An 11112-nucleotide genomic window follows, 5' to 3' on the forward strand; every position below is an offset into this window, starting at 1 on the left:
CCAAAGGAAAAACATCTAGGTGATATTAATAAAAAGGGAAGACAAAGGTACAGTAGTTACATTGCAAAACAGGGGGTTTCCCCGAAAATATATGTTTTAATTTGTTTAATCCCAGTGGGACAGAATCACTATTGCAGATTCTTTTATAGTGGAAGTGGATGGGATTTTTTTTTCCTTCATAGCCTCATTACAGCTATATAAAGTACCCAAAAAAAACACATCTACGTGATATTAATAAAAAGGGAAGATAAAGGTACAGTAATTACATAGCAAAACAGTAATTTCCCCCCGAAAATATATGTTTTAATTAGTTTAATCCTCTGGATCAGAGAGAGAATAGAAATCGCGCATTGCATCTTGGATAGGAAGAGGAGAACTATAATCTGTTCTCCTCACATAATAGGCTGGCTTTTCGTAATTCTGCCCATTTAAAATATATGTACCCAAACGTAACAAGTTAGACCATTGATAAGGTCCATGTGAACTAGTCTGTTGAAGCTTATTCATTACAATGATCGCAAACGCTATGGTCGCGAGCGGCCTGGCCGTGCTCCGCAGTGCGGACAGCCGGTGAAAGACGGCTCCCACTTTCTCCGACTGCAGAACTCCACCCCCGCTTGCAAAAAGTGAATGTATTTTTCTGGTTGGCCAGTCAGGGAGTCTCAGGGACCAATCAGAAGGCTGACAAACGGTGAATTGCTCTACCTCCTGAACCACTGCCACCCAAGTAGGCTACACTATGTATATTTAAAGTAGCACTATATGTAACTTTCCTCTTCTACCCCGGATTTGAACCTGGTTTCCTGCCTAAGTGCTGACATTTTTACAATTGAACTATAGCCTCCTTGCTGAGAGGCTAAATTGAATCTTGACCATCAGTCAAAAATCGTGTCAGATCCTGTGTCTAGCTCCCTAGTGGATTTATTCATGCACTCTTACAGGAACAAACAATCCAACATCTAACTGTAAAGACAAACAAAACTGCAGTATTAAATAACATATTCAACTCCTTTGAACACTGTTTCAGAGACATAGTCAGTCTATACACCATAGACCAGGGGTCAGCAACCTTTTTGAAATGAAGTGCCATGTTTTTATTTTCTAGAGTGTCAGTGTGCCATGTCAACATAGATTTTAATGACAAATATTTTGACATATTTTGATTGGCAGTACATAACGATCAGAGCAATAATGCACCTATCTCCCCGACTCCCTCCCCAGTCAGAGTTCAGGGAGTTTTAATGAATGTAGAATTTTGTGCAAGATGTAATTTGCTATTAAACTTTATTTAATTGACCACTTTTAAAAAATGATTTAAAAAAAAAAAAAAAATCCTCTCTCACACTTCTGCCAGAGTGCCAGTGATCACCCTCCCCTGTGCCAATGTTGGCACCCGTGCCTATTGCCTACCCCTGCCATAGACTGACCTGAGCACCCAGAGCTGCAGAGTTTTTAATGATCTAATAATTTAACTAGGCTATTGTATCAGACAGACCGCTGACAACGTTGTCAGATGGGGGAGGGCTACTCTATAAACTGTGTTGTTTGGGCCCTTCATCAATCAAATAAAACATGTTTAGAACTGATTTCCCTCTTTGTGTAGCGCCAGCAGTTGTGATCCCATTGGCTTTCGAGGACGTTCGGGTGAAGGTGTTGCGCTGACTTATTCAGTCACTCAGTCAGTGACTTACTACTACTACTACTTCTTATATTTCTGCTTATAATGCTTTTCTAAGTACTCAAATCGCTTTACAAAGGTTCATTCATTCGTACATTGGGAGGTGAAGCAGCCAATGCCAGCGTCCGCACTTTTCACATTCACACACCAATGGTGGCAAGCTGACTCCACCCGGCAATGAGGGGTTCAGTGTCTTGCCCAAGGACACTTAGACATGTGGACAGGGGGAGCCAGGATCTGTTGTTCACCAGTGAGAATGAAAATATATAATACAGTGGAGTGACTCAGAAACAGTTGGAAGTGACCAACCAGCCTCAATGGAAGCCTCTGCTTTACGTGGTGGCCTTTCTACATACTACTGTACAGGTAATACAGATGAATACAAGTCAATGGACAGCCAGATGTCCTGACTGCATTATTTGGATTCACACCACAGCTCCAGGCAAACCTCGCCCACGGAAGCTTTTGATTGGCTGAACCGGAACTAGGGAGTGCTTATTTTGCATCGTGCGGAGGTGCCGGCTGGGCGGACCACCTAAACCTAACCTTTAATCCTAACCTCAATAAAACTATGCCTAAACCTAACCCTAACCTCAGTAAAACTATGCCTAACCAACCCTAACCCTAACCTCAGTAAAACTATGCCTAACCCCAACCCTAACCTCAGTAAAACTATGCCGGCTGGACCTAACCCAAACCCTAACCCTAACCTCAGTAAAACTATGCCTAAACCTAACCCTACCTGCCGACGCTGGTGAAACGAAACGAGCGGCTAAGCCTGGAGCTGTGGCGTGATTCCAAATTGCGTGTCCTGACTGCATCATTTTGCGAGGCATCATGGGAAACCAAGTCTTTTCCCTCACTCCCACCCGTGGTAGAGCGCTGGCTATTGGTTACCATGTTAAAAAGAATGTGTATAGACCAATAGGCTATCAGCTTGCTTCACAAGCTGGTAAAAGAAGCATGCCTTAATGGTCATACACTGACAAGCAAGGCCTACCTGGAGAGAGTTAAAATTGAAAACTAAATTGAGAGCATTTAAGACCCCTCAAATGTTAGCAAAATACGGCCACACCTCAGAATGATACTTGAGAGGCCCACCTATAGGCTACTAATGCCTGACAGCGTGTCGCGAGCTTGACTCCCAGGTCCGGACAACCTTTGCTGCATGTCACTCCCCTTCTCTCTCCCCATTTTCCTGTCGAATTACTGTAATATATGAATACAGGCAAAAAAGCTTGAGAGAATGTGCAAAGATTGGTGATTATACGAGAGAATGTGCAAAGATTTACGCACATATTTTGTGATTGTCCAAAATGACATACATTTTGGAGTGATAGTCAGGGGGAGATCAAGCAAATCATGGGAGTTGACCTCTGGAGCCAGAATTCTTTATACTTGGTGGGCTGGGAATAGACACCAGAAACCACAAATACTCTACTTGGAGTGAAATATAAAACCACCAATTGTGAGGAGAAGATAAAATCATATATATTTATGGAAAACATTACAGATAAACTATGTGTGCCAGTAATACTGCAACTACAGAGACTGATTAAGGAGACGACTATCAACGGGAAGGAGAAGACCAACTAGCATCTACAGTAAATGAAGCACTGTGCTACCAAGGGATATAATATATGTTTTTAGGAAGATGATAACTGAAACCTGTCCTCCTATGGGTGATTATTGTTAGAACGATGACGTTTAGTTGCCTGTGTCTGTGATGCCTCTATGAACAGAAACAACTTCATTCAAGCCATCTTTCTAATTACAGTAGAATAGGCTACTGTAAGACAAGTTATTTGCATTCTGTGATATTCTTGGTTTGACTTACAATTGACTGCAGTATAGGCTACAAGGCAGATGTTCTAGCTCCAAAAGGAAACACAAAAATGTATCTTTTTGTTTTTCGAGCCCACCCAGGAACACATCGTTGCTTTTCCACCAGGCCACCGCAGAGGTAGAACTTATGCTCGTTGTTACTATTGACTGTATATGAACTTACAGCTGAATGAGTAAGCAGTGCATGTGCTAGTCCAGTTTTTCCTGGATCGCATTCTGCATACATTGTGTTTCCGCCTAAATCAGATAAACCTGTTGTGTTTACGGCATGGCTCCTCAGAGGTGATCATTCCAAACACAAGTGTATTACAAAAAAGTATACACAAAGTCGTTTAAAAGTGTGTTGTATTTGCTCATCGCTCAACAGTGCTGAGCAACTAACAAAATAATCTGTATGCGATTTGGGGTGTGGGATCAGGCTTGAAGTTAGGCCCATACATGCACAACAATGCACTATGGACATCATTTTTAGGAGTTTTTGAGGGACTCCTGTTGGCAGTAGAATTAAGTTGTTCTCTATGGTGGTCATAGTGTGAAACAGGGACCTGCAGAGAATGTTAGAGAGGCAGGGTCTGAAATTTCGAAAAGGGCCTTTTGTTGTAGATATGGAAAATAGACAACCTCCAAGCTCACAACGCGTCGCAGCGCGACGCGTTGTGAGCTTGGAGGTCGGCTATTTAGTAATTGATACCACACTAAACTAAGCATAATCAAGTCAATACTGGAGATTTGGCGTAATGGCATGGATTTCTACACAGTGAGGGCAATTCTTTCAACATACGGTAAGATGCTGCTTTCAAGTTCAGAGAGTTTGGACAAGGCAAATTCTCTTGAATGCTGATTTCAGGTATGGCATGGAAAGAGGGCATTTGCATTTCTTTCACCATAGTGAAAAGTGCATTCATGGTCTGGAGAGGGCACTTTTTACAGACAGATAAAAGGGCAGGCGCCCAAGCCCCCTTGCTGTCTATGTGTGTTGTGAAAAGACTACTCAAAACGGACGCCGGCCGTACTTTGGCACTCGCCATTCCTGCACAGTGGAGCCCAGAGGGTTCAATGAACAGCTGTCTCTTTCTTGTTTCTTGAGAAGCGACTGTGGAAGCTCTACAGTATATCTTTGTGAACTTGCACCCTAATGTTTTATGTTCAACTCTAGAATGTGGGAATTGTTCATCTATTTCATGTGTTTTCACTGCCTTATATGTGTTTGAACATATGGACATACATGTATAGTACATAGTGTTAATTGATTACTGTTGGGAGGCAGTCTATACCCACAGGCTCTGAAGACATACAGCGGAAACATCAGCCTGTATTGGCCCCAATAAATCTTTGGTTTGCAGCAAAGAGAGTGCTTCTAGCCATTCTTTCTTCTGAGATAGTTGTCTCATGAAGTGTCCAGGCCAGGGTAAGAACTAAGACGTTTATCAATGTTGACTACATGTCCTCGGTTGAGTAGTCCCTCATCTTATTATCTGATTCAACATGGTACAAGAGGTACCACAGATTAATTATATACAACGTTGAAAAAAACGATACTGTCTGGGTGGAGTAGGAAATTCAGGGAAAAAGTACACTAGACACAGACAAGCAACAGGACTTTCTGATCTGACAAAACACAATGGGGGTTGCGTTGTATGTTATATTGGCTAGTAAATTTGTTCTAGTCAACCTTGACTAATAGTTTCATGCTGTTCGTTTCTGAGATGTGTCTGTCTCTGGATGAAAAGAATGAAATATGTCTCTGAGACTCCATTCACTTGAGTAACACTCAATGAAATTTGATTAAGCGAATATAATTCAATTAAAGTAATGAAATGCTTTGCAGTATTTATTTTGTATCTGTTGTGCACAAAGTATGCATGAAATAAATAATACTAGCAACAAACAAATGGCTCAAAAGTATAAGCAACTTCAGAAAAGTCCAAATGAACCTTCAATCAAGATGAACCTCTCTGATCTGGGAAAGATCATTGTTTCTTCCTGTTGGTATTTAAGTAGCTATGCACAGTTATACATGAATTATGCACAGTTAATAATATGTATGATATGGGCAACCATTTCAAATGATTAGTTACCATCCCTTTTCTGTTATTTTGAATGTGTTGGATGATCCTGTAATCATTGCAATGCAGTAGTATTCTTTTCTTAAACAAGCCGAAGAATGGGCCTAATTATGAACATTCTTTGCTGACTTAGTGTTGAATGTGTGGTAAAACTGTGGCTGCCTTTGTCTTGATCCCTGAACTTGTTCCTTACTCGATTCTTGTAGGGGTCAGAGGTGACTTGGCTAATTAAGGGTCCCTCTCAGTCTTTGGACAAACTCATCTGAGCTTAATGTTTTCACTTTCATGGCCCAGCAGCTCTGCCTGGTACCTCTAAGCTAATTTTGCCTGCCTGCGAGGCTTTGGAGGGTCTTTGATAATCCACACACGGGTCAAGTTCAAACTGGCACTACAGTGTTGTATGTGCTTTGCCCGGGAAACTAGGATTTCCCTGACTATTTGGTGCAATAAAAAAAGAGACCGATATGAGAATGGCATGAATGTTGTCCTGCTTTAAAATCAGTCCTACCTTCCCATGGAACAGCTTATAGCATAACATAACAGATTTCAATGAAACGATTCCAAGACCTCATAAACAACTCTTTGGCAGATAACATTCACTAAAGTATGAACGACAACATGGGTAAGACTATGCTAGTTTGACCCAAGTAGGACACTATATTTAGGTGAATAGTAGTAGTAATAATATTAGTAGGCTATTAACATAATTATCATTAGCATCCAGCACTGAAAGAAAACTATCAAACAAAAGTGAAGCTTCCTTTTAACACAAAGGCATGAAACAAATCAATAAATGCAGGACCACGTGTAAAGTTCCACTCTGGCTGGATTGGAATTTCATACTGAAATAATCAAGTATGATAGTACTAAAGAATTATGATACTGCTTAGTCTGCTATTAATAAACGCTGAAACGTCAAAGTCTTAAAGTCTATTTAACACAACTCTACACTTGATGTCATTGCTGACCTCAAAAGAATGTGCCTGTCACCCAGCGGTACAAAGCGCAAAGCCATCTTCTAACTTGCAGAACACATTGGAAATAATTCCACCACATGCATATCTGTGATGAATGGCAGATGAAGTGAAATAAGATGCTTTTTAACTCATAGAGTACTCATAGAATATCAGTCAAACCAATCGCATACTGTATAAATACTGCACGTGTCCAATGTCTGCTTTCTTTCGCAGCTGATTTGGCAACTTTGACCAAACAAACTTCAGTACCCTGAAACTCTGAAATGACAAGGGATTGAAAATGAATACCAGACTCTGATAAAGTACGGCCATGACATGTGTCAAGTTTGCCTGTGTAAGAGAGGCTCTTAAAAGCTGTCTTTTTAAGTAAAGTTGTCTTTTTAAGTAATGCTGGTAATTTACTTACCACTTCGTTCCATAAAATAATCTTTGAACCCATCTATTTCCAGGATACCTGCGAAGGTCTTTTGTCTCATGAACAATATTCTTATCCTCATGTTTTTGGGGTCCACTTGGACATACCAGGAATCAAAGCAGTGAAAACACATCAGTGTAGTGGAGCAAATAGGATTAAACATGTTGAATGCCAAATGTCTGGAAACAGAGGAATTCTGTCAGTAGATAATCCCCCTATGGATTTAACACAGTCCACTCTGAAAGAGCTGTATTTGTCTCTCAGAAGGTGACACAGTCACAGGAATTTCTCAAATGAAGTCTGTGATCATGTTTAATTAGTTACCGAAACAAAACGGAACATTTACAGTCCACCTGTAAAACACTGTCCAACACTTAAATCAAGGATCCCGTCACAGTTCAATAGTGGAAGACATTTCCACAGGAGGGCATCCACTTCCAAGTGTCCTACAAAACATGAATGATCTCCCCATAGGTAGTACAGGTGGACTTACCTTGAGAACTTCCATGGGCAGAGGGGTCTCACCGGCGGGCAGGCCAGGGGGTGGCGTGACATTAATGGTGGGGGTGTGTGGAGCGCTGCTTTGCAGGAGGTTCCTGCTGGTCCTCCTCTCTCTGTCTTGCCTCTGCTCCTGCCCCTGGAGCTTGGCCCGCTCCAGGCGGAGCTGGACACGTGATGCCCTCGCCGGCAGTGGTGGTAAACTCCGAGGGGGCTTGGGGAGGCCATGCAGGTCCAGAGGATCACTGAAGTCCCCAGCCAGCCCACCCAAGAGCAAGGAGAGGAGAAAAGAGATGAACTGAGTCAGGGCTAAATGACACACACACACACACACACACACACGCACGCACGCACACACGCACGCACGCACGCACGCGCGCACACACACACACACACACACACACGCACACACACTCCAATGACACACACACACACACACACACACACACGCACGCACACACACACAAACGCACACACACACTCACACACACACACACACACACACACACCCACACACACACACACACACACACACCCCAATGGCATTTTCCTTAACCAGTGAGTCAATGAGCAATATGAGGTATTCTATTGGAGTACAATATGATGATTGACTGAGTGAATGACAAGCCAAGGATTCTTTTATTGAGAATGTGATATTGTTCTGTGGAGGCTATAGGGCAAGAAACAGCAAGTTTATCAGTGGCATGAGAACTTTTCTATCATTATGAATATGCATGTCAACTAGTTACTTGAGCTCTACTATGCCACTGTAGCAAAGTTGATTTCAAAACACATTTATAAGCCAACTGGATAAATGGAAGCCATCCTTGAACACGTTTTGAACGCTGCTGTAATCTGCATCTATCGCAGTGGGTAAGACAACCAAATCCCTGGCTGATTAAGGCAATTACATCAATTTGAATTCCGTTAATCACTCCACCATCGGTGACCAAATACGTGTGGTAAGAATCTTACGCCTAAATTTAGATTATTCCATGCTTCACATAATGTGAGGGTAAGCTGTTTCCGAGTATGTGCTCCCAGCTCCCAACAAGTGGTCTGTTGTGACGTCTGAGGCCGGCCTTCGCTGTCTGAAAAAAGACTGCACATTTAATCAAGCTTCAGAATTTTACTCATTTGTGCAATGAGCAATAACTCACTGCTTTTCCTTCCATAACTCCCCAGTCCACTTTCGCCTGACCCCATCAAATCTACAACATATCTCGGAGGACAGAGCCTCCCAAACGCAAACCTAAATGAATCTGACAGTGCGTAAGCTGTCAAGACGAGGCATTCCCTGGGTAAGTGATCCTTTTGATAAAACCACCGCAAAGCCCCTCAGCCTGCACAGCTGTGTGATAATCGTACTAATTAGGCAGACATGTCAGGTCCAGCCCTGGTCTGCAGCTATCATATAACATCATCAATGGCAATGCTTTGGAACCAGCAGAGGGGTGCCATGATCTTATTCTTCAGCATGAAATACCCATGTTTGCCCATTATTCACATATGCGCCCCTTGATAAAGATTGTGGAGATTGTGTCAAGCTGCCCTTGCAAACTGCACATTCCCAGAGAGCCGTGGGCTCAGTGTGTTTAGTGTGTTAAAAATGGCAATAGTTTTGATAGTCATAATGCCTGAAAATAATATGCATGCCATATGAAGTTTGATTGAGACATAGCACTAATATGGTACATAGGGCCTTTATCCAAGGCGCTTTAACATTGGTTGTGCGTGCATAACATTCACAGTTCACACATTCACACACCAGTGGCGGAACACCATGCAAGGCACCAACCTGCTCATATTAGGGGTTCAGAGTCTTGCTCAAGGACACTTCGACAGTAACTCTGGGGTGCCCGGGATCGAACTGGGAACCTTCCGGTTGCCAAGTGACCACTCTACCCCTGAGCCACCCATAATATGTGCATGTGCCAGCCATCCATGTTGTTAACCCATGTTGTTTTAAATTAGATTAGCTAATTAAGTTTTACCCCTTTTTTGAGCTGTGGTAACTGCTCCTACATCTGGCTTTGTCTGTATGTCCGTCCCACACTTAGTCTTAATTAATGAAATTAACTCATAAAAGGCACCGCCAACTTCTTTTTCTCTCCAATTTGGTCGTTGTGCCATCTGATTCCTCCCCACACACGTCTGTGTTGTCACTGCTGTTGTATCCTACAGCTGCCAGTGAGGAGCCCCCACCGGGAGGTGGTTGAGCCTTCCAGTTCGTGCTGCTCCTCCCACCCCAACACTCCCTACTGACATGGTGCCGCTCCAGTCCGTAGGAGTACATGGAATGATCAATATCACCCTCCCCCTCCAACCTCCCCTGAACTCGGGCCAATTGTGTTCGCATAGACGCCTGGACGGTGGGAAGGGACTTTACCACTGTGCCACCCAAGCGCCCTAACCGCCTCCTTTCTAAAGGATGTTCTCAAACTCCAGCCTAACTCTAAGCAAAAGACTTTGGCAGTGTTAAGCAAGCTACTTGGAAAATAAATCAAGCTAGGCTACCACTTAGCCTACTTTACAAAAAACACGGCTCTGCTAAGATACTGCGGTACAAAAAAGCTATCCCTCAGAGAGATGTATGGCATAGAAATCTAGCAGTTCAGAATGTGAAAAAGTAAAAAATAGCAACACCAACAACAACATTCAGCAAAGCTGGCCAAACCTTTGTTTACAATAATAACATCCACCAGTCATAGACTTGATAAGTCTATGACTGGCCCCAAATCATTACAAGGTTGATAACTTCACGGTCAAAGTGGGTGACAATGTGGGTGACAAATTAACGAAACAACCAACAAACTCGTTTTTTTTCCAGAGGATCACCCCGCTGGTCAATAACAATACACGGAAGACTCTAGCGAGTGCATGATTCAGCGCCTCTATTACTATGGAGTCCACGTATGGTATCGCATAACGCCTCAAAGGCCCTAAAAACAAGGCTCCAAACAGTCCAAAACAAACTAATTAAGGTCCTGCTTAACGTTCCTTTTCACAGTAGATGACAGAGTACAGCATCTTGCAATGGGCCTCCTGTACAAGATACACTACACCACTAAGATACCCATGTACCTGACAATATACTTCCAAAACGTCAAGGAAGTCCACGATTACAACACCAGAGGCAACTCCACAGATCATGTTCAACCAAGATTCGGCTCAAACAAAGGGTCAAATTCATTCTCCTGCTATAAGCCCTACCGCTAAAATATGGAACGCCCTACCGAACGCCTTAAAGGAGTGTAAATCCCTAACGTCCTTTAAAACCGCTCTGAAGAGCTACTTACAGGCGGCTGCTACACGTAACATGGTAACAGTAAACTTAGCCTAATCTTACTTTCCCTGCATAGTACTGTTCTATCTGTCTGTCATTCAATGTTATATAAGTTTAAAAAAGGATCTCAATGTAAATAAGCCTCAGCTTTCCTGAGCGCTTCCTTTTAGTTGACCTTGTACCAGTGAACTGTACTGTCACGAGACTACCTTTTCCTATGCAAACTTCTAATAAATACTTCAATCAATCAACCAATCAAAATAGCTTACAAGCATGAGTAGGCCATGTGGACATGCTGTAAATGTTTTACTGTTGATTATATGACGCTGACCCTCATCGATCCACTG

The sequence above is a fragment of the Nannobrachium achirus genome (assembly GCF_963921795.1).
Source record: "Nannobrachium achirus genome assembly, chromosome: 6".
Classification (NCBI taxonomy): domain Eukaryota; kingdom Metazoa; phylum Chordata; class Actinopteri; order Myctophiformes; family Myctophidae; genus Nannobrachium; species Nannobrachium achirus.